The sequence below is a fragment of the Spermophilus citellus genome, assembly GCF_964194105.1.
Source record: "Spermophilus citellus genome assembly, chromosome: 1".
In the NCBI taxonomy this organism is placed as follows: domain Eukaryota; kingdom Metazoa; phylum Chordata; class Mammalia; order Rodentia; family Sciuridae; genus Spermophilus; species Spermophilus citellus.
This window is the reverse complement of record NC_138182.1, coordinates 258,915,293-258,941,150: the sequence shown is the minus strand read 5'-3', so window position 1 is coordinate 258,941,150 and position 25,858 is coordinate 258,915,293.

Genomic DNA, 25,858 nt, shown 5'->3' with positions numbered 1-25,858 from the left:
CAAGGGGTATATAAAATAGAACTAAGATGGGAAAATAAGGGGGGAATATAGGGAAGGTTGAAGTATATAAACTTTAAGATAAAGTAGTTCTGAAGACCTAAGAAGAGATATCATGACCACAGTTAATGTACTGTATACTTGAATTTGCTAAGAGTGTATATTTGAAATATTCTCTTTAAACACACAGAAGTGTTAGCTATAAGGTGATACATATGTTACCTATCATGAAAGTAGAATTCATTTTATACTTTATAATGCAAACAAGATCATAGTAAATACATACAATTTTTATTTTTTAAGTATACCTCAATAAGCTGAAGAAAGAAATTTTTAAAAATTAAAATAAGACATAATCATCCAAACAGAAAAGAATAAAAATTGTTTTTTGTATTTTCACCTAGGCTTTTCAATGTTCTAATGATTATTTTTTTGCAGAGCTTTCTTAATATAGATCTTAGAACACTGTACAAACATTATAACATATGAATTTTTCTAATTATAAAAAAAATGTATGTGTAGTTGAAAATTGGAAGCTTACATAAAATTCAAAACAGTAAAATAAAATACATATAGATGTGTTACATATTTATATATTAATTATATCCACAACTTCTCCACAAAAATAAAGTCAAAATATCACAAGAATCGTCTTAAATTTTGGATTAAAAGCAGTCAATTTAATCTATTTCACTTTGAAATAAACTTAATTTTCCTATTTTGACACCTGAGACATTTAACTCTTTTTCCAAATTAACTGACTGATCTTGCGTCTCTTTCCCCTGCTTCAGCCTTTAGTCTTTTTTTATTTACTTTATTCATTTTATTTGTATTTTATGTTTTTATGCAGAAATTGACATGCATTTAAGGCTTTGTGTGTTCTGCTTTTTGGATTTTGTACTTGTTATTTATTTGTTTGTTTAATCTTTCGTTCTGTAGGATTAAGTTTTGACACTGTTGGATTCCCTGTACAATTCTCTATCAATAACTAAATGCTTCCCCTATGTCTTTTTATTATAAAAATCTATTTTATTATAATTTTTTCTTTTGCATTATGCTTTCATCATAATTAATAAGCTTGTTCATGCCATTGACTTTGTCCAATTTGCTTATTCCTCTATCATTAACACTTCTACCTGTACCATTTAACACTTCTTAATTTAATTCTAAAAAATTACTATACTATAAGAAAAAAATTACTATAAGAAGAAATGTAAGAATATAAAAATATACATATATTGTAAAAGTTTCCTTTTTAGTGTTTGTTTCCTTTCTATTTATGCTTTTATCTTTCCTTATTTCTGAAATTTTTTGATAGATAAAAATTATTTATAAATTATGGAAAATTGAAAAGCCTGTATTAAAATTAAGGCAAAGAAAAAACATGTTGGCCAAAGCCAGAGTCTCTGAATATTTTTGCCTTAGAATTTCTGATATTTGATTAAATTTGGAAACAAACTTAAAAATTGAGTCTGTTTGGAGTGTTTATATTTGGAGTTTTAATGGGTGATTGAGTTAGAAATTTAATTAGCAGCTACCTGCAGTGGTAAACACATGTAATCCCAGCTACTCAGGTGGCTGATGCTGTAGGGTCACAAATTTGAGGCCGACTTGGCTATTTAGAGAGACCTTGTCTCAAACTAAAAAAAAATAAAGGCATCTCTGGATTCAATTCTCAGTCTCTCTCTCTCTCTCTCTCTCTCTCTCTCTCTCTCTCTCTCTCTCACACACACACACACACACACACACACACTCACACACACACACACACACACACAGATTTTCTTAGTAGAAAGACACAAATTTCCATGCAGTGTTGAGGGCAAGATGTGATTAAGAAGCATGGACATATATTTAACAATATGTATGACTTTAAGATTTCCAAGAATGAGGTTCAATAGCTTGAAGAGTATTCATATAATGGAGACTGAAAATGATCTATACTTGCATTTTTCTCAACCATAAGCAGAGCACTGATATTGGGCAATTATTGACAGGCCTTAAAACTGAACCTGACATTGAGGGACATTATATAGACTGTTGTAAGATAACAATCAGTGATGAAGTAAAAGAATCAATGAACACAACACAATGAGAAGATCACATAAAATGATCTAAATTTAGGGAAAAACAAATATCAGATGTACACTTTCAAGTGAAGACAAGATGCAACATAAAATCAAAGGAGTAAATTGCTGAAATGGAGAAATATGTGAAAGCAAGAATCCCATGAAATTATGAAACTCAAATACTCCTTTTATGGAAACTGAAATTATAAGTATCATGTTTATAGGAAGAGATATAGGGCTTGTTGAGTAGAGAATCTTTCAGTATAATAGAATATTAAAAATCTGAGGTCTGGGGCTGTAGCTCAGCGACAAAGCACTTACCTAGCATGTGTGAGCCACTGGTTTCGAACCTCAGCACCACATAAAAATAAACAAATAAAATAAAGGCATTCTGTCCATCTACAACTGCAAAATTTAAAAAAAAAATCTGAAAGAATTATTGAATATCAGGAAAGAAAACGATTCTCTCTCTTAACCATGGTTCAGTGTGGGGGGCATTTGTTGATCATGGATCTAGAATACTAACAAGCATTTAGTGGCAATGAGAAAATCATGAGTACAGTTGCAGACTATAGAATCAGACTGCCTAGGTTCAAATCTCAGCATCACCATGTAGGTGAGTTTCTGCACAATCCTTCAACTGTTTATGACTGAGTCAAGTTCTTAAAACAATACTGAAACTGGGTGTGGTGGCACATGCCTGTAATCCTAGCAACTCAGAAGGCTGAGTCAGGAGGATCAGAAGTTCATCACTATTTCACCCACTTAGTGAGGCCTTAAAGCAACTTAGCGAGACCTTGTCTCACCATGCAAAAAAAAGGGGAGGGTTGGGCTGGGGATGTGGCTCAAGCGGTAGCGCGCTCGCCTGGCATGCGTGCGGCCCGGGTTCGATCCTCAGCACCACATACCAACAAAGATGTTGTGTCCGCCGAGAACTAAAAAATAAATATTAAAAAAAAATTCTCTCTCTCTCTCTCTCTCTCTCTCTCTCTCCTCTCTCTCTCTCTTAAAAAAAAAAAAAAAAAAAAAAAGGGGAGGGGGCTGGAAATATGGCTGAGTGTTTAAACACCCCTGGGTTTAATCCCTAGTAGAAAGAAAGAAAGTGGGAAAAAAAGAAAAGAAAAAGAAAAAAAAAAGGAAGGAAGGAAGAAAAAAAGAAAGAAAAACAGTACTACACATACTGTCATTGCAAGACACATTCAGCTTTACAGGCATAAATTATAAGAGTGCAAGCTAGAGAATTTTGATGGAGGGATGCTGCCTCCTGGATTAGTATAGGTAATACCAGTAAGTTCTGCTCCACCAGCTCATGGAACTGATAGAAATTATTCTTACACTTCATTTTCAATTAATTTCTTGAGGCTGAATTTGCTCCAGATTTGTAAAGAACTTTGGGAGCTTGTTCAATCCAAAGGGATCAATTCTAATTCCAAACAATGTGTAGGAAAAAATAACAACAAGAAGTTATTCAATTGGCTAATCAGCTCCTCCTTTGCTTACACCAAATCCTCAAAATACCTTATCTGAATATGAGAACAGTGAGAATTAAAATAAAAATTGAACATTGCTGGCATGATGAATAGGCGGGTCCATGGCAGTGATTTAGACTTTAACTTAAAGTTCAGAATTGTTTTATGAACATGCACAGTTTCAGAAGATGCCCTGAGAGTTAGCAGCTATGACCTAGTTGTACAAAGTAGTCTAGCCCAAGTAAATTACTGTATGGGAATGGCTTGCATTCATTAGGTTTATGTGTGACTATACAGAGGGTGGTCTTTGTATCATAATATGATTTAGGTCTACTAGCAGTAAACACCATTCACATGCCAAAACAGTGCAATACTTTTACCCAGTTTAAAATTATGGGCCTTGTTTTGTGTGTAGAAGTACTTAATATGATATTGGAATTTATTTTTATGCTAATAAATAACCTTTAAACTGAAAAAGTTTCAGTGAGATTTTTGTCAGCTCCTTCCAAATATATATGTCTTTTAAATAAAAGCTAAAATAACATTTAATTTCAGAGTGGTTATGTCATTTTATCTGAACATATATCATAACATCTTTATACAGGTTTTTTATTCATGTCATTTTTCTCAAAAGAATGCTTGCCTACTTTTCTAACATCTTCTCATTACCAGAATTACCACTTTATCTTTCAAATTTCTCTGAGGTACAACACCTTCATTGAAACATTCAAAGGCCTTATTGTTTCTTTGGACTGTCAATAAACATATTCTATTCTTAAATCCCACATCAACTTTGACTTTGTTGTGTGACTTAAAGATGAGGATTTGGGTAGCAAGTAAATAAAAATTCAAGGTAAGATTCTGTCTTTATTTAAAATGCTGAAACTTTATTTCTTGGGGAACTTCTTGGATTCTGAAAGGGTTCATTAGTATTTTTTTTTTATTCTGCTCAATTAGTTTGCAGACTATCATTTAAATTTTGTGCCCCAGGTAAATATCTTACACACCAATCCCCCTAGATAATTTGCTAAATCAACCTAGGGTTCTTTTGCTCAATTTAAGATAGAAATCCTAAAAAAGCAAGCAATATCATCTGCATGAGCATTTCCTGAGGCTTAGGCTCAAGCACAGAGAAGAGCACACAGATTAGTGTTCTGAGACTGAATCGTTGAGGCCAGGAGAAATAAAATCTTTATAGAGAAATGGCAGACTTGCACAAGCATGCCGTCAGAAGTTACACACGATCCCAGGATTTTTGCTCACACCTTCTCAGTTCTTTGCTCTTGGCATAGGGCTTTGCAATTTGCACAGCAATCTGTTCATGGGAGCTGATTCCACCTGCACTGGCTTACTACCACCTCCCCAGAAAGGTCGTGTGTTCATCAAGTTCAGGCGTACTGTACATGCCTGGAGTTTCAGGAACTCTCAGCAGCTTCTGAAAGCGGTCAGCAGCTCTGGAACAGGATCATTGGGGGAAACCTTGTTTCAAGCAACTTACATTAGGCAGGAAATCTTGGTGGGGAGAATTAGGGCCCTCTCTACTTTGTCCACCCAAAGTTTGACCATCTGAATATTAATGGATATGGCAATGGGCTAGAATTCAGCTTGGGCAATAAAAGACTTGTTCTCCCTTTCACCTCAGCAGTCAAATCAGAAGAAAATGTACTAGACAGCCTACTTTTCCCAGGGGGATGGGAGTCATTTGAGCCAAATCTATCCCAGAAGACTCATGGCATAAAACAAAGCCTTCCATTGTTCTTTATAAGTAATACTATGCACAAAATATTGAGAATATCATAGAGTGTGAGTTTACCTTATACTAGCAGAACCATAACGTAATTATAGCCCCTCTGAGTAGAGAGAAAGGGAAGTTACAAATGGATTATCTGTCCCAATCCAACTCACAATGAGTGCAATGGTTCCACAAACACAACCTCAGGGTTTTCCATGGTTCTTCATTGTATAACATGGACTAAACCATATGGTGGTGAGAAGAATTCCCACAGTGTTCCATAACTAATGTAGTGAGATTATGACAAAAGAGGTCTAGTTGAAGATCCAAAAACCAGTCCCTCTTTAACCAAGAGAGTCAACTAGAAAAATTAAAAGTACATCAAATATATAGTGATGATTAGTGTGACCTTCAAGATAAAATTGGCAAGTATTCTGCAAGGTTTTCAATGGGTGGAAGATAAACCTTACAAATATTCAGAGGATTACTATATAAGGAACATTTTTAAGATCTAATATTTTAGAGGTGTACTATCTAACACATAGGACAAGTTATTGAATAATTTTATCTCTTCCATGAAAAGAGGGCACAGTAGATTATGATATACTACTCTGATTTTGCAGAAAGTACACAGTACAGTTGCTTACATTGAGTGACTAAGAAAGCTGCATTATTTGAGTGAGATTCAGAAAGAAAAAATTATAAAGTAGATTCAGGCTTTTATACTAGCCATACTGCATTCAGCAGTAAGATCCAGTAGACTCAAAAGTCCTTTAGTTATTCATAGTACACAGGATTGGCACAAAGTGTCTTTTGCAAGCTATAATAGGAAAGACATTATGTGCATACCTAAGGTTCTGTAATAAGACCATCTGTAGCCTATAGTATTCTCTATTCAGAAACCAATATTTGACAGGCTACTGAGCTTAATAATCTTGTTACACAGACACTATTTGAGGAGAGACATCTATCATGGACTGATTGGGCCACAAAAAAAACATTAATTTGTGTGGGCACAGCTGCACTTTTTGTATACATTTAGGAGTAGGCTCAATCAATTGTGAAGAGCACATGCACATGCTTGTGTGCATGCATACAGACACACACACACACACACACACACACACACACACACACACACACATATTTGCAAATCCACCAAAATAGAAGATAAACTGCATCTATGGATGGTGTTATGGTTTGGGTTGTGCTAAAATCTTAACTTCCAATACAACAAAATTTGAACTTTGTGGAAATATAATTGTTTAATTATATAATTATATATATACATGTGTGTGTATGTGTGTGTGTATGTATGTTGAGGTAGGGTTGGCTCCTAAACTAACATAAACTAATTTAGAGAAATTTGGGCATAGATATTCGCCCAGAGAGAATGACATATACAGATGAAGTCAGTGGCCTACAAACCAAAGAAAGGCATAAATTGCCCCAGACCTCTAGCAGCTAGAAGAGAGGTATGAAACAAATCTTTTTCATCATTCTTTTAAGAACAAAACCTGCCAACTCATGGACTTCCAGCCTCCAAAACCATGTGACAATATGTTTTTGTTGTTTGATCACCTCGTTTTTGGTGCTTTTTTACATCAGTTTTTACAAACAAATGCAACTTCATTAAACTCTCTTCCTCAACTCAGACCTTTGACCTTGTATATGTGTGTGTGTGTGTGTGTGTGTGTGTGTGTGTGTGTGTGTGGAAGGTCCCTCTGACTGGCTCATATAGAAGGTAAAAGTTCTGAAGAGATGACATTCAGATGTTCACTGTTTCTACATTATAGCTAAAATATTGTAGGCTGGGAGTGATGGTTAGAAACCTCCCACTGGGCAGAACACCTGATTTATGTTGTCACAAGAATGTATTATACATTGCAGATACTATTGGATTTCCAGGATGAAAGCACAGGTCCCTGTAATTAGCAAGATTTGAGGATGATAAGAGAATATGATCAGAAGAAGATCTGTGTAGAAGGCTCCGTTGTAGTGGACACATTGTAGTGGATACAGATTTTGGGGTTATATCCAATTCTATTCAGAAGTTGGAAATTTATTTTTTCAATATTTTCTATTCATTCTTTGTCATTGACCACCCAAATTCTGTGTAGTGAGTAGGTCTATTAATTTAATGATAATTATTTAAAAAAGAAAAGCATTTTTGGACCCAAACTGTAAGTCCTTACTCTCAGCCATTTGTTAGAGAATACTGTTGTTGAATGTGTAACTTCCTAACAGCAGAGACAGATTCTATTTGAAGGGACAACTGAGGCAATTTCTGAGGATATTTGAATCTACTCAACCCTGTCAATGAAGGAGAGGGAATGGAGATTTATTTGTTTTTACTCTAATTGAGATGTGTTCTGGATATGGATTTCTGTCTCCCTGCCTAAGTGACTGTCTGTAGCATTATTCAATAGTTCACAGTGTGTCTAACTTATTGACAGTATGGTCATATGTTAATTCATCTAAGCCAAAGAATTAACCATATGACTCAAGAAGTCAAGTACTGATTGGTCCACAGGTCTGAAGATATATCACAGCATTTGTAAACTACTGGTCAGTTAGATGTTTGAAATGGTCATTTCATAAGATTAATTAAGAAGACATCAGCATGGAAGTGACTCTTTCTGGGGTTGGGGCTACTGTTTTTTCAAGATGTGACACATTAATTGTGCCAGCACTTATTATTTTATGTGATAAAGCTGAGAAATATATTATGAGACCAGGAAATAAAAAGTAGAAGTGAATCTTCCTCTCAACAATGACCATATCTGAACTTATGACTTAAGATTTCATGAAATTAAATATACATTTTCACAAAGTCGGGTCACTTTCATCTGGGTTGTACTACAAATCCCATGGAAAGAGAACTAGAACATCTGACATATTGCTAGAAAATGTAAAAAAGAGCGTTATTGTGCTGACTGGGCTAATTTCCCTTGCTCTTCATGGGGAACAAGTGTCAGCATTATATAATGGGAAAGTAAGGAATAAGCCTGTAATATAGAACATTTACTAGAGTGCCTCTTGGTGCTCCCATAAAGAGACATCAGAGTACAGACAATCTTGGCTAATATGGCCAGTCACAGTAAAAGTAAATAAGGCTCAGGCCCCTCAGAAATGAAAGTCTCTGCTACTTTACAGTAAAAGCAAACTAAAGCAGAAGAAACATGGGGAAAAAGTGAAGAATAATCCAGAATTATGGTAGCAGAATGCAATAATTATAATCATAGTTACTGTCTCAAAAACAATTGCCACATGGGGATTGTAAATTGTACCATCAACTGTCCATTCAAAGACAATCTCGAATATTCCTGATTAGAAAGAGAGAATTTCACTTAGAATATATATTTCAAATGGGAAGAAATGGATAGGAGGTATTTTTGCATGAACAGAGACCATTTCTCCTTGGTCTCTGTTCATGCAAAAACAATTCAATACATTACAATGGCTTTCCAGTTCTTCCCATTTCAAAATGTACTCTGTTCACAGAATGATGTTCAACTGATCCACAGAACCACTAACAATTTAACAATCCAAGCTTTACCTTCAATTAATGAGGATAACAAGCTGAAGAATACCCCATGTTCTTTGTATTTGGAGAGATGCCTTCTATGTTTTGTTTGAAATCTGAAAGCTGAATTTGCTTATATATTGCCCCAGTGGAAGACATTCGAAGGAGTCTGGGAAATGAAAGAAACAGGATCTAGGTGTCCTGTCTTCTGGCTTCTGAATGTATCTCCAACATAGTTTTGGTACCCTGGATGTCACCAAAAACTCTTGTTCAGCCAGAGGCAACAGCAGTGAGTCACTTTAGATTTCCATGCTATGGTAGCATAACAAGTTATATGGGCTCCATGATGCTTAGAAGGCAGAGGTAATATTGGAGGGAGTAGAAAAGGTGTTCCAAAGCACCCTGACAGCTGCAGGGGCACTTCTCTTTTCAGTGTCAGAGCAATCATGCAATCTGGTTCTTACAGAGGTGCTAAGGCATTATTGAATTATGACTCTTTTTTTTCCCTTTCGTTCTCTTTATTTATTTATTTATTTATTTATTTATTTATTTATTTTGCTCTAAATGTGAAACTTTTGCAATCAATATTCAGTTTCAGATCCCCTTCATTTATAATATGTAGAGTGCTTTTCTTTTTCTGGAACAAACTTTGACTGCCAGACTTCTCCTCCTTACTCCACTTCATCTTTCATCCCCTGGTTGGCCCACTTTTTATTCTGCTTTCTCTTCTATTGCTTATCCTCTGAATATTTTCTTTCCTCGGGGAGCAATTACTAGCTTCCCTTTCTGTACACTGTATACCTACTCCCTGGGTGATAAATTCACTTCTTTGCCTAAATACTGAATCTTTTTCCCAAATCTTTATTTTATGTTAAATCTCACTATGTGTTCAAGACTGTCAGCTAAAAGTCTCCTTTTAGCATTACAAATATAAATATTCAAATTGATCTTATCATCTGCACAGTGTGGGATCAGTATGTTTGTTCTTCCATCTCAGCCAGTAGTTCACATCTCTCCAGTTTCTAAAGACAGAGTACTGAAATTCTTCCTTTGCAATTTTCTCAATTCAATCTTTCTTTTTCTTTTTTCTTTTCTTTCATTTTTTTCTTTTTGCTTCTGGTTTCTGATTATCTTTTGAATATCCTTCTCTGTTGATTTTTATTATTTTTTGATTATAACGATTTGTCTCAGAATTCTCCAGTTTTAACCCTTCTGATTTCACTTGGCGTTGCTACCATAGTGAGTTGATAATCAGGGATTGGATTGCATTCCTGTATTTGTCCATTTATTATTGTTAATATCACAAAACCACAAACTGGACAAATTATAAAGAAGTGAGTTTTGTGTCTAAATGTGAGGAGTCACATGTTGGTAATGGTTTTCTTGCTGTTAGAGTCTTGAGTTGATGTGGAGCATCAATGGCAAGAAAAGCATGGTTGTGCACATGTACCTTGGTCTCTCTCCCTCTTCTTATAAAATCACGAGTTCTCAGTAGTGCAGGCTCTGGCCCTGATAAATTTATGTGTTCCTAGTCATTTCCACATGGCCCCACCAGTGAACACCATAATTGTAATACCTTTCCTTGACCTCAATTCCTCACAATAGGTGTTAAATTCCAACAAAATTTTAGGAAGGCACCCAGCCATAGCAATGCCTCTCTTTGTAAACAGTTCTATTGAATTGCTAAAGTCCTCAGGGAAAGTTCAGTGCTCTTGAGTAGGGCAGGAATAACCATCAGGGACACATCTTTGGGCTTGATCAGTAACCACTGCTCTCTTTGTAGCTTTTAGTACTTTTCCATTGAATCAGTTATTATAACTTAATGTGCAGTGACCTACCTTACTCCGTGGTTTTTTTGTTTGTTTGTTTGTTTGTTTTTTGCTTTTTTCTGAAATGCCTTCCTCCACTTCATTTCCATGGGTTACTCTCATTATCCCTGATCCTTTCAGGTATCCAAGCACAGTCTTTTCAAAATCCTTAAATTTCTGCACCTCACCCCCCCTTTTTTTGATCTGCATCCCATAATTCATAAGTTCATGTTATGTATATATGTGAGGTGTTCCCTAAAAGCTCAAGTGTGAAACAATGCGAGAAGGTTTAGAGGAGAAATGGTTGGGTTATGAGAGCCTTGACACAATCATTGAATTATCTCTTGATGGGGATTAACTCAGTGGTAACTGAAGGCTGGTAGTGTGAGGCTGGAGGAGGTGGGTCCCTGGGGGCAAGGCATAGGGGTATATATTTGTATTTAGCAAGTAGAGATCTCTCTCCCTGACTCCTTTTCTTCATATGATACACTTTCCTCCCCTATAATATTCCACCATGATGTTCTGCCTCATGAAGGCCCGAAGGAAAGGACCCAGCTGTCAGTGGACTGAGCCCTCCAAGACTGTGAGCCCTCAAATAAACTTTATTCCTCTCATTGCTTTTTCTTGGTTCTTTCAGTCACAGCAGTGAAATAGTTGACTAAAACAATTCAACAGGGATTTCATGGTTCCTAGCTATGGAATTTTACTGTAAACATTCAATGAAAACTCTCTTTTGAGCTTTCCAGGTATTATTTTCTGTACTTTTAGCAACATAACTATATTTTGTGTCAAATACTTTCTTATTTTTTACCCTGATTGTTATTTTTAAAAAATTAATATGCTGGAGGGAGGGAGCATGGCCGCCGAGGAGGAAGCAGCGACTCTAATGTCTCCGCACTAACGAGATCAAAAAGACCCTTTGGAACAGCGGCAGTCTTCACACTGAGGAACTTCTAGCAGAATTCCATGAAGAGGGGTCCTGCAGGGATCTGGGAGGTCTACTAGAAGTGTCGGTTTGTGGCCGCCGGGACTCGGGGCCTGGGGACTGTGGTACTTGCCGGAGTCAGGCCGTCGCCTCCCCGGCCCCAGGCGCCGCTAGAGCCGCGAGCCATAAAGACACGGACCGGGCCGCGGTGCGGCTAGAAGCCGGGAACACCGGGGGCGGAGAGAGCGAACAGGGCAGCGCCGGCTGTAGAAACCGCGGCGGAGAGAGGCGTGGGAACTCGAGGCAGAGACGCACCGGACAGAGCGAGCCAGCACCCCGCCATCATCCCGAAATAGCGAGAGGAGAAAGATGGCGGCAGGAAGTGAGTAAGCCCCTCCATGTTCCGTGCCCCGCACCACCGCGTCTGAAAAGCTGAGACAGACAGCTGCGACTCAGCATTAAGCTATCCGGCTGAGGCGGCTGGTCAGCCCTTCTCATTCCCCGGAGGTGGATGCCTGCCGGGCCTTCGTGGGTAGTGGCCGCAGGGTCCAGGCGGGGCTTGGGTGACAGTGGGGACCCGCCCGTGGCGTTGGTCGCCCGGCAGGGGGAGGCAAACTGTAGCCGTTTGCGGAGGACACCACTGTGGCGGAGGGCTGGCGTGGCAGGACTGCGGCGGAGGAGATAACTTCATTGAAGCCTGCTGCAGCAGGTGTGTGGTCTCCTGGTTCTCCCTCTCCACGCATCAGGGAAACCTTAAGAGCCCCTCCCAGCTCTCCCGAGAGTGCTACAGCCAGCCCGAGGGAGTCAGAGGTGGTGTGGGACTGCCGCTCCCGCCAGGGCTGGCTGCTGAGGTCTCTTGCACCAGCTACGGGGGTGTGGCTACCGGAGGGCAAGCAAAATTCGCTGAGGATTCTCAGCACCAAGCTCTACAAGTTTAGGGTCTGAGGGAATGGCAATCTGGAGGAGTGAGCCCAGTCGTTCATGAAAACAGGGCTCCCGGGAGCAGCAGACCTGGCCTGTAGCCAGTATTGTGGTGAGAGCGGCCTGGCTAGAGGAAAAGTAGAAGTGTTTGGACACAAGAGGAGGCCCTAGACACTCAGGATTGGAGACTCGCCCAGTCTGGGAGGAGCTGCTGCACAGTGATTGGTTCCTGCGTACTGACGGGAAAGACTTGACCTGGGGGGCACAGCGCCACCTAGTGGAAGAGAAGTTAATCAAACTCTAAGACGGCATTTATTAGTCTTTTTTATTGTTGTTAGTTTTTTATTTTTTTTCTGATTGGGGGTTTTTCTTTCATCTTCATTTTTCTATCTTGTTTTTTCTTTCTTTTCTCTTTTTTTTCTTCTTTCTCTTCTAATCTCAATTTTAATTTTTTTAATTATTATTAATTTTTTTTAAAATTTTTGTTCTTTTTTAGTTCCTATTTCTTTCTTCTTTTGTCTTTTCATTTTTCTTATCCCCCCTTCCTTGAATTCTACCTGCCTACTCTCATTCTCCTTAGTGACTTCTTCCCTTCCCTTCTAATACCTTTCCTCCCTAGCATCAAATAAATTTATAGGAATAAACAGTAACCCAGCAGTCAACCAGAACAAGAAGCAACATGAGCAGCTTCAAGAAGCAAGGAAGAAGAGGAGTACAAGCAATGCAGGACAGCCTAAATATTCAGGAGGACCTAGAGTCATCAGAAAAATGGTCATATAAAGACCTCAAGGAACACCTTAGACAGATGGAATGGAACCTCAAAGAGGATACAAGACAGCAAATTCAAGCAGCGAAAGAACACATTGAGAATGAGTTACATAAACAGCTAAAAGAAGAAGTTAAGCATCTCTATAAGGAGATAGAGATTATAAAAAATAATCAAACAATAATTCTAGAAATGAAGGAAACGATAAACCAAATTAAAAACTCAATTGAGAGTATCACTAACAGAGTGGAACAAGTAGAAACCAGAACGTCAGATAATGAAGACAAAATATACCATCTTGAAAAGAGTCTAGCCAACTCAGAAAGGCTGGTAAAAAATCACGAGAAAATCATCCAAGAGTTATGCGATAACATGAAGAAACCAAACATACGAGTCATCGGGATAGAGGAAGGTACAGAGATTCACACCAAGGGAATGAGAAACCTGCTGAATGAAATAATTACAGAAAACTTTCCAGAAATAAAAAAGGAAACAGATATACAAATTGAAGATGCATACAGGACACCGAGCACACAAAATCACAGTAGACCAACGCCAAAACACATTGTTATGAAGATATCCAATATACAGAACAAAGAGAAAATATTAAAAGCTACAAGAGAAAGGAGACAGATTACATTTAGGGGTAAACCAATACGATTAACAACGGACTTTTCATCACAGACACTGAAAGCAAGAAGGTCATGGAACAATGTATTTCAAACACTGAAAGACAATGGATGCCAACCAAGAATTCTGTATCCAGCAAAATTAAGCTTCAGGTATGACAACGAAATAAAGATCTTTCATGATAAACAAAAGTTAAAAGAATTTGCAGCCAGAAAACCTGCATTGTAAAGCATTTTGAGCAAAACTCTACACGAGGAAGAAATGAAAAACAATAACCAAAACCATCAGTGGGAAGTGCCTCCGTAAAGACAGAGGGCGAGGGGAAAGATAATCATGGAGAAACAAACTAAATTTTTTTAAAAAAGGATAAATAATCAAACATGGATGGAAGTACAAACCATGTATCAATAGTAACTCTGAATGTTAATGGCTTAAACTCTCCAATAAAGCGACATAGGCTGGTATCATGGATTAAAAAGACAAATCCAACAATATGCTGCCTCCAGGAGACACATCTGATTGGAAAAGACATACACAGGCTGAAGGTGAAAGGATGGGAAAAAATATACCACGCACACAGTTCTCGTAAGCAAGCAGGAGTGGCCATCCTCATATCGAATAAAATCGACTTCAAGACTAAGTTAATCAAAAGGGATAAAGAAGGTCATTATATACTGTTAAAAGGATCCATTCACCAACAAGACATAACAATTATCAATATTTATGAACCAAACAATGGTGCTGCGACATTCATAAAACAAACTCTCCTCAATTTCAAGAATCAAATAGACCACAACACAATAATTATGGGTGACTTCAACACTCCTCTTTCACCGTTGGACAGATCCTCCAAACAAAAATTGAATAAAGAAACTATAGAACTCAATATCACAATCAACAACCTAGACTTAACTGACATATATAGAATATATCAACCATCATCAAATGGATATACTTTTCTCTCAGCAGCACATGGATCCTTCTTAAAAATAGACCATATATTATGCCATAGGGCAACCCTCAGTAAATATAAAGGGGTGGAGATAATACCATGCATTTTATCTGATCATAATGGAATGAAACTGGAAATCAATGATAAAAGAAGGAAGGAAAAATCCTACATCACATGGAAAATGAACAATATGTTACTGAATGATCAATGGGTTACAGAAGACATAAAGGAGGAAATTAAAAAATTCTTAGAGATAAATGAAAATACAGACACAACATATCGGAATCTATGGGACACAATGAAAGCAGTTTTAAGAGGAAAATTCATCGCCTGGTGGTCATTCCTCAAAAAAAGAAAAAACCAACAAATAAATGAGCTCACACTTCATCTCAAAGCCCTAGAAAAGGAAGAGAAAAACAACAGCAAAAATAGCAGAAGACTAGAAATAATTAAAATTAGAGCAGAAATCAATGAAATTGAAACAAAAGAAACTATTGAAAAAATTAACAAAACTAAAAGTTGGTTCTTCGAAAAAATAAATAAGATCGACAGACCTTTAGCCATGCTAACGAAGAGAAGAAGAGAGAGAACTCAAATTACTAACATACGGGATGAAAAAGGAAATATTACAACAGATCCTACAGAAATACAGAAGACAATTAGAAATTATTTTGAAAACCTATATTCCAACAAAATAGAAGATAGTGAAGACATCGATAAATTTCTTAAGTCATATGATTTGCCCAGACTGAGTCAGGAGGATACACACAATTTGAACAGACCAATATCAATGGATGAAATTGAAGAAGCCATCAAAAGACTACCAACCAAGAAAAGCCCAGGACCGGATGGATATACAGCGGAGTTTTACAAAACCTTTAAAGAAGAATTAATACCAATACTTTTCAAGTTATTTCAGGAAATAGAAAAAGAGGGAGCTCTTCCAAATTCATTCTATGAGGCCAACATCACCCTGATCCCGAAACCAGACAAAGACACCTCAAAGAAAGAAAACTACAGACCAATATCTCTAATGAACCTAGATGCAAAAATCCTCAATAAAATTCTGGCGAATCGAATACAAAAACACATCAAAAAAAATTGTGCACCATGACCAAGTAGGATTCATCTCTGGGATGCAAGGATGGTTCAACATACGGAAATCAATAAATGTTATTCACCACATCAATAGACTTAAAGATAAGAACCATATGATCATCTCGATAGATGCAGAGAAAGCATTTGACAAAGTACATCATCCCTTTATGTTCAAAACATTAGAAAAACTAGGGATAACAGGAACCTACCTTGACATTGTAAAAGCTATCTATGCTAAGCCTCAGGCTAGCATCATTCTGAATGGACAAAAGTTGAAGGCATTCCCTCTAAAATCTGGAACAAGACAGGGATGCCCTCTATCTCCACTTCTATTCAATATAGTTCTCGAAACACTGGCCAGAGCAATTAGACAGACGAAAGAAATTAAAGGCATAAAAATTGGAAAAGAAGAACTTAAATTATCACTATTTGCAGATGACATGATTCTATACCTAGAAGACCCAAAAGGGTCTACAAAGAAACTACTAGAACTAATAAATGAATTCAGCAAAGTGGCAGGATATAAAATCAACACGCATAAATCAAAGGCATTTCTGTATATCAGCGACAAAACTTCGGAAACGGAAATGAGGAAAAACACTCCATTCACGATATCCTCAAAAAAAAAATAAAATACTTGGGAATTAACCTAACAAAAGAGGTGAAAGATTTATATAATGAAAACTACAGAACCCTAAAGAGAGAAGTTGATGAAGATCTTAGAAGATGGAAAAACATACCCTGTTCATGGATAGGCAGAACTAACATCATCAAAATGGCGATATTACCAAAAGTTCTCTATAGGTTTAATGCAATGCCAATCAAAATCCCAACGGCATATCTTGTAGAAATTGACAAAGCAATCATGAAATTCATATGGAAAAATAAAAGACCCAGAATAGCAAAAGCAATTCTAAACAGGAAGTGTGAATCAGGCGGTATAGCAATACCAGATTTCAAACTATATTACAAAGCAATAGTAACAAAAACAGCATGGTACTGGTACCAAAACAGGCGGATAGACCAATGGTTTAGAATAGAGGACACAGAGACTGATCCACAAAGTTACAACTATCTTATATTTGATAAAGGGGCTAAAAGCATGCAATGGAGGAAGGATAGCATCTTCAACAAATGGTGTTGGGAAAACTGGAAATCCATATGCAACAAAATGAAACTGAACCCCTTTCTCTCGCCATGCACAAAAGTTAACTCAAAATGGATCAAGGAACTTGATATCAAACCAGAGACTCTGCGTCTGATAGAAGACAAAGTTGGATCCGATCTACAAATTGTGGGGTCGGGCTCCAAATTCCTTAATAGGACACCCATAGCACAAGAGTTAACAACAAGAATCAACAAATGGGACTTAATTAAACTTAAAAGTTTTTTCTCAGCAAGAGAAACAATAAGAGAGGTAAACAGGGAGCCTACATCCTGGGAACAAATCTTTACTCCTCACACTTCAGATAGAGCCCTAATATCCAGAGTATACAAAGAACTCAAAAAATTAGACAATAAGATAACAAATAACCCAATCAACAAATGGGCCAAGGACCTGAACAGACACTTCTCAGAGGAGGATATACAATCAATCAATAAGTACATGAAAAAATGCTCACCATCTCTAGCAGTCAGAGAAATGCAAATCAAAACCACCCTAAGATACCATTTCACTCCAGTAAGTTTGGCAGCCACTATGAAGTCAAACAACAACAAGTGCTGGAGAGGTTGTGGAGAAAATGGTACACTTGTACATTGCTGGTGGGACTGCAAATTGGTGCGGCCAATTTGGAAAGCAGTTTGGAGATTCCTGGGAAAGATGGGAATGGAACCACCATTTGACCCTGCTATTGCCCTTCTTGGACTATTCCCTGAAGACCTTAAAAGAGCATGCTACAGGGATACTGCCACATCGATGTTCATAGCAGCACAATTCACAATTGCTAGACTGTGGAACCAACCCAGATGCCCCTCAGTAGATGAATGGATAAAAAAAATGTGGCATCTATACACAATGGAGTACTATGCAGCAATAAAAAATGACAAAATCATAGAATTTGCAGGGAAATGGATGGCACTAGAGCAGATTATGCTTAGTGAAGCTAGCCAATCCCTAAAAAACAAATACCAAATGTCTTCTTTGATATAATGAGAGCAACTATGAACAGAGCAGGGAGGAAGAGTAGGAAGAAAAGATTAACATTAAACAGAGACATGAGATGGGAGGGAAAGGGTGAGAAAAGGGAAATTGCATGGAAATGAAGGGAGACCCTCATTGCTATACAAAATTACATACAAGAGGTTGTGAGGGAATGGGAAAATAAACAAGGAGAGAAATGAATTACAGTAGATGGGGTAGAGAGAGAAGTTGGGAGGGGAGGGGAGGGGGGATAGTAGGGAATAGGAAAGGTAGCAGAATACAACAATGACCAATAGGACATTATGTAAAATTGTGGAAGTGTAACCGATGTGACTCTGCAATCTGCATTTGGGGTAAAATTGGGGGTTCATAACCCACTTCAGTCCAATGTATGAAGTATGTTATGTCAAGAGCTTTGTAATGTTGTGAACAACCAATAAAAAAAAAATAAAAAAAAAATAAAATCAACACCCATAAAAAAAAAATTAATATGCTTTATTTCAGAGTAAATATATGTCCTTTAAAACCAGCAAACATTTAAATATTCTGTCATTTCAAAGAGGAAAAAAACTTTTGATTATTTCTATCTTATTTCTGTTTCTTCTTATCTTCTATCACGCATTATAATTAATTTATGTAAAAACATGAATATTTGAAAGATGATTGAATGTTAAATTCTGATAGTAGTAATAAGTTGATAAGGAGCATAGAAAGGAACTTTTTTAATCAGTCCAACAAAAACAAGTTCAAACCTTGTCACTTCTTAAATCTATGATATATTATGTAATTGTTTTCTGAGTTTCCTTTTCTGTTAAATGGGTATAATTATTATGAACTCAACATGGATTTTTTGGTAATTTAATTATATACTGCTTATTAAATGTCCGGGTTATTTCAATACACAAGAAGCAATCAGTAAAATTAAATGTTATTCTCATTGATGATAGAACTTGAGTTGCATATTAAAATAATATGAGTTAGAGATAAGGTTAGAATAATAGGCTTGCTGGGCGTGGTGGCACAAATCTGTAATCCCAGAGACTTGGGAGGCAGGAGGATCAAAGCCAAACTTCAGCAACTTAGTGAGACCCTAGCAACTTAGCGAGACCTAGTCTTAAACTTTAAAAAGAAAGAAAGAAAGAAAGAAGAAAGAAAGAAAGAAAGAAAGAAAGAAAGAAAGAAAGAAAGAAAGAAAGAAAGAAAGAAAGAAAGAAAGAAGTAAAGAAAGAAAAAGGGCTGAAGATATGGCTCAGTGGCTAAGTGCCTCTGGGTTCAATCTCTGGTACCAAAAATTAAACAAAAAGAAAACAAACAACAACAACAAACCACCAACTGGCACTGGCTAGACATAGGAAACAGGAGGAAATACAAGAAAGGAAATTGACCCATGCAAATACAAGCTTCCAAGAATTATTGCAAACCAGGAAGGAAGTAATTCCAGTAGAGGGTGCAATTAGAAAAGAGAGGAAACTAGAATTGGAAAATGGGTCCTCCCCAATTTGGATGCATAAGAGAGCTGAGTTAGAATGTTTTTATTTCACAAAAGTGCCATTGGTCACCAACACACTTTTATGGAATTATAATCATACAGTTTAAGAGAGGTTATCCAGATATTATAAAGAAGGTTGATGCATTCCTACTTTTAAAACAAAGAAGAAGATATAATATCAGGCTTGAGTAATTGGTGCAGCCTACTTCTTTAAATAAGCAGGCACACTGTTCTGTCTGAATCATGAGTCCCTTAATTCTGGGTTGTGACTTTGTGCTAAAGGGCAGACTGGTATGTTTCCTCCTTAACTGTGAAATTCTTCACTTTTATTGTTTCTCACTTGCAGTTTAAAACCCTGCAAATGTTTTATTATTACACTATTATGTAACACAATAGCTGTTATCTCTCACTTTCCCATGCTGATCTATGGATGGCACATTCTGTCAAATAAGTCAGGACCTCTTGCCAGATGAGAGTGATTCATCAAAACCACTGGGCTTTTTCCTAATCACCATCCTCACAATATATTAAAAAGAACCATTAGCAGCCTTTAATTTTCCAGGTTTGATACAGTAACAACTTTATGATCCACTGCTTTTCTTTGTAAAGAAATCAATGGTTTTAAAACTAAACTACTCATGACAATCATGTTAGATTCATTAGCATCTGCCCTGGTTGTCTCCATGAAGGTTATATTGCAAACCTGATTTGCATTTTTATCTTTAAGGAGCACAAGGTTTGAATTGCCTAAATGTTTATTTAATTATTGCTCCCATTTTCTTCCACACCCATTCACCTCAGACCCTCCACAAGCAGAGAGCAAGACTAATTAATATCTAATTGATATTTTTTCAATAGTGCAACAGAATCACTCTCAATACAAACGAGTAATTTCATTATACTCTGTAGAGAACATTTAATCAGTCATAATGGTGATTATGGGAGTATTTGTTAGGTTTGCAAAATTATTTATTTTAATCAGGAAACACCTGGGTGTCTCTAATAGATTTTACTTTTTAAATACAAAAAGATTATAACCACTCATTTATTTTTTGCACATTTACTAGATTATTGTGTATTCACTGAGCTAAGCAATACAGGTACATAAAAGAATAAGATAAAGTACATTTCAAGAAAACCATCACCTACAGGAAAAAAAATACTCAGAAAATATAATTTAAGTATTTGTGACAATAGACTTGTACAAAGTATCATGCAATCACAGAGAAGACCAAACTACCTCAGACTAAGGTTGTCAAGAATGAATTCCTGGAAGAGACAACAGGAGCTAAAGAGAATTCAGGTAACTAGACATCAGACTGAAGGGAGAACAGGAAAAGAAGAATTCCCTAGCAAAGGAAGCAGCATAAGAAAGATGTTCCAAAGTTTTATTGTTCTGTATATTTTATATTCAGGAAGGCATTTAAGCCAAAGTCATTTTTCAGCATACATTTTATAAAAGAGAAGTTAATTTTTTTATAGCCTGATACAAAAGATAATTGTATGTTTAATAAAAAACAAAAGAATATTTTTTGTCCTTTAACAAATAGTATATGTGAACTTTAGCTTGCTATATGTAACTTATTATGCTCTCTAAAAAAAATCAATGATCTTCATCTCTATACCCATTTTGCATGTTTGTGGTCTTAGGGGACTTTGAAAAACTGAATAAACAAAAAGGAATTCCACTCATTCCAAAAGAGGGGGATATTTGAAGACAAGGAGAACACATTTGGTAATATATGTGTATTATAGGTCTAGATAACATGATAAATGAACTCAAAGAGTTAGAACTGAGAAAATTGGCTATTGGCAAGTTTCTTGAGTTACATATTTACCACAACGAAAGCACCATAGTTTTTGTCTCTTCAGAGAAGTATCACTTGTTTTGTATATATTTTTCAAATTGTATATGACAAATAATGAAAGCAGAAAATTCATTTAAACGTCCTAAAATATAGAATTCCATTAATTAAAAATTTCCAAGAATATTTCTGTATTTAGATTCAGTCTAAAATAGTCAAGGATGGATTCCTGGAAGAGACGACACAGGAGCCAAAGAGAATGCAGTCAATCAATTAGTCAGTATTGTTGTATTTAGAGAAACTGAAATTCCCTCCAGGCATGGTTGCTCATGCTTGTAATCTTGTAGGCTTAGGGGCCAGAGGCAGCAAGATCATAAGTTCAAAGCCAGCATCAGTGAAAGGAGCTAAGCAACTCAATGAGAACCTGTCTCTAAATAAAGTTAAAAATTGGACTGGGGATGTGGCTCAGTGGTTGAGTGCCCCTGAGTTTAACATCCAGTAACACAACCCATACCCCCCACCACCACACACACACACACACACACAAAAAAAAAAAAAAAAAAGAACCCTGAGATTCCCCTTGTTTCTTTCTCCTTAAAGTATACCTAAAGCCCAGGAAGCTCTCCTCCCTTCTTTCTCTCCTGACAACTTTCATGTGACAAGTGTTCTAGTCTGTACAGGAAGAGAAATAAAAATCACAAACAGGCACAGAAAAGATTATGAATAAACAATTTATTGCCATTAGATCATAGTCTTGATTTTCTACAATCATATTTCTCTAAGATTATCCATAACAATAGAGTTCCTCCTATGTCCTGAGTCTTCACTGCTGAAATTGTGCCATACAAAATTATATTAAATATATTTATATACTTTTCTCTTGCTAATCTGTATTTTCTTACATCAAGTTTGTGAGAGGTCAGAAAAAGATATAATCTTTTCTCCCATAAAAGTCTGAGGGCTGTCTTGGTAAAGGATATTGAGAAGTGCTTTTTATAGGATTTTGATTGTGCTGGGTGATTCTATAGAGGATTTAAGGAAGCCAAGGATACTTATAAATTGATCTGGCAGGAGAAGAAACAGTTAAATTATTGGTTATCCTGTTTGGGTATTTCTTTGTTTGTTTTAATCTAGAAAGCAAAATGAAGTTCTGGTTATGTTGACAGTGTAAACAAAGAAGTGCCAAGATAAAGGCTAGTCATTGTTTTGAGTTTTAAGTCTTCATATCTGTCTTATTTTAGAATTGGGGGTAAAGTGGTCACAGATGGGCCTTTTCTTATTTTGTGTGTATTCTGTGAATGTTGTTTGAGACAGGCTAGTTGCTTGCTGTCAGTGGTGAGGGCTGGGTCTGCTCGTAGCTTATTTTGTAAGGTATAATTCCCTACATTTTAGAAATTTGGACTAGAACAAATCCATTTTTTTGTTTGGTGGTTTGTGTTTGACTGTACAATGTGTTCTTAATCATATTCCTTGATTATGCCTACAGAGAAGTCTCTGGACAGAATACATTGGCCAATAACAATATAGGCAATTTCAAGCTGCAAAATAATTATGAGTGTTAATAATTGCCTCTGCAGGCAGGGTCATAGATTAACAAAGATCAGAGAACATATTTCACAGAGCAGTTGGACCTCTTCTAGAGCATGGTGATTATTTTCATAGACTATTGATGATTTGTTGTAGCTGATCATTGTTTTTCATGTACAAGTACAACAGGAAGAACTTGCTAGAACAAAAGTTCTCCTTGGATAGCCAAGGGAAAAGCTAGGCCCCAGTGATTGTCTAAAATAACACTGGGCCTCAGATATAAATTGCTCTCTTGAGCCTTCATAGAAGACCTGTACTAATTTATGACTGAAACAGGATGTTAGAAACAAAATTCAGAACCCCTTTTTAGTTGCATTTTTCCGCAATTGGAATTGCAGCTCATACAGCATGCATGAAGAGGGAGTAGGGCAATTCCTTTAGGGAGGTCTCCTAAGTATCACACTTGCCTTGTTTTAGAGTTCTTTAGATATCCATAATCCTCCTAGATTATGATACAGCAATAGATATTTCAAATAATAGCAAAGCTACATAAAATTCTTCAATGATAGAGCATTTGAAATTTGTATCCTTGACACTAGAAAGGAAGGTTGAAATTCCCAGGCTTGAAACAAAGCAAATTAAACCATTTTTATCTTTGCTACTGTTTAAAAGTAGTTCTCAGGCAAGAGAAAAGCTAACAAGCCAGATCATATTCATAGTCCAGACCCAAGAGCAACTGATTTTCTTAACAGTGGTTTTTAAGGGGGTCATCAGTTAAGCATTCCAATAATGACTGTCTACACTTGTTATGGTTCCATGTTCCAGAAAATCATCCGATATGTATTTTATCTTGTTTCTTCTATTGTATGAGACATACCATAGAGATGAGGGAGCATATTTTGTAGAAACATTAAAAAGGCCCAACCCCTACCTTAGTGTCATGCCTATTTTCTACACAAATATTGTGTTTTTATAATTTTCGTCAGAATGCTTGTGTAAGGATGAGTAACTTAGTTATTTCATTTGAATTAACTTTTTGATAACGTTTACATATTAATTGAAAAATTGATGCTATCTACAACTTTCTTGACAACTATACAGAATCATCAAAATGCAACATTGAGCCCAGCACGATGGCACACATCTGTAATCCCAGTGACTCAGGAGGTTGAGGTAGGAGGATTGCGAGTTCCAAGGGAACCTCAGCAATGGTGAGACACTGAGCAATTCAGTGAGACTCTGTCTCTAAATGAAATACAAAAAAGTGCTGGGGATGTGGCTCAGTGGTTGAGTACCTGAGTTCAATCCCCAATACCCACCCCCCCCAAAAAAAAGAAAAAACAACATTGAATTAGAGGTACACACATTTTTATGAGATCTGTACTGTTCATAAATATTTTTCTAATCGAGTTAATGGGTTCAGGGTGATACAATGCTAGATATTGATATAGAGGGAAAGTGACCATGAGAATATTATCTTCAGAGACTTGAATTAATTCTACAAACTATATTATGTATATTAATGATTGACAAGTGTTTTTCTCAATTGTTTCGTTCATTTAAAAATTGATTTGTTGATGCTTAATATGTTAGTCCATGCATAAAACTTGCTCATGCTTCTTTTAAGCAGAGAAATACACATTCATTAAAACATATGCATATTAATATATTTAATTATACATAATTAAGCTAAAGTGATTTCACTTCTTTTTTAGCATATCCATTTTCTTTATTCTAAGACTTGATAAACAAAAGAGCTCACACTATAAATGTGAAATGATTAAAACATAAAGAATGTCAATCAATTTGAAGTGTGTGTGAGTGTATATATCTATACATATATATATGAAACAAATAATAGATATATCTGTGGCAATTGAATATTGATATTTTTATTTATCCTAACATACAAATTGTATTATTAATCTGATTTGAAATCTGAATCTTTTAAAGGCAAATTTTTTAAAAAAATTCCAAGAGGGGATAAGATCTGCACATAAATAATTACATTCAAGAAATAGTTAGAGGCAACATTTGAGAATTCAGAAATCAATATCAGTGTTGATTGTAAAACTTTAATATTTCTTTTCAGAAAAGATACCTAAAATGATTTAATGAATTTGTGATCCAAGAATAAATGAATGTAAACTCAAGATTTCATTACTTTATGAAATATTCTTTTTATACCTATAAATTCTTTGAACTAATCTCAAGAAACCCAATTTAAGTATATGAACAAAAAATATATACTATATTGGTTATGAAAATTATTGTTATGCAAAATAATATTACATGAGATATTACTATGATGTAAATAATTATGAGTCTATAATTGGATCAATCTTTAAATATTGTACCTTAGCATAAAAATAGAATGTTATAAGCTCAGTAAATAAAATATAGTAAAGCATGTAATATTTAAAATGATATTAAAGAATTATAAAAGTTCTCTTAAAAACTATACAAGCAATATGAATATGAACATAATATTTATTTTCATTTACTCTGTTCCACACCATCTGAATAATCTATTTTATTACCTTTAAATAACATCACAAGAATTGATTTCCTCCAGACACAGTAAAACCCAAAAGACAAAAAAAAAAAAAAAAAAAAAAAAAAAAACCTAAGATATATCTAGTTGTTTTTATCTAAGGGCACACTTGTTATATCATTTTTACTATTGGAAAAAAATAAAAAGATTTTGCCATGATTGCAAAATCAAGTATGTAGATAACACCTTCCAAAGGACTCTGAGTATTACCTTAATTTTTGGCCATTCTATAAATATAAAAAACAAAGTAGGGAAAACTGTGGTTAATGAATGCTTTAGGTAGAAAGATAGATGAAAGAGAGAATTTTTTGCACTTTACACTGGCCCAGGTATTTTATACATTGAAGAAAAACTGAATTATTCTAAGTGATTTGAACAGAGTTTTAATTCTTTGAATAAGATGCTAATTTTTCTGCTCCTGAGACACATTAAAAATTCTGGATAACA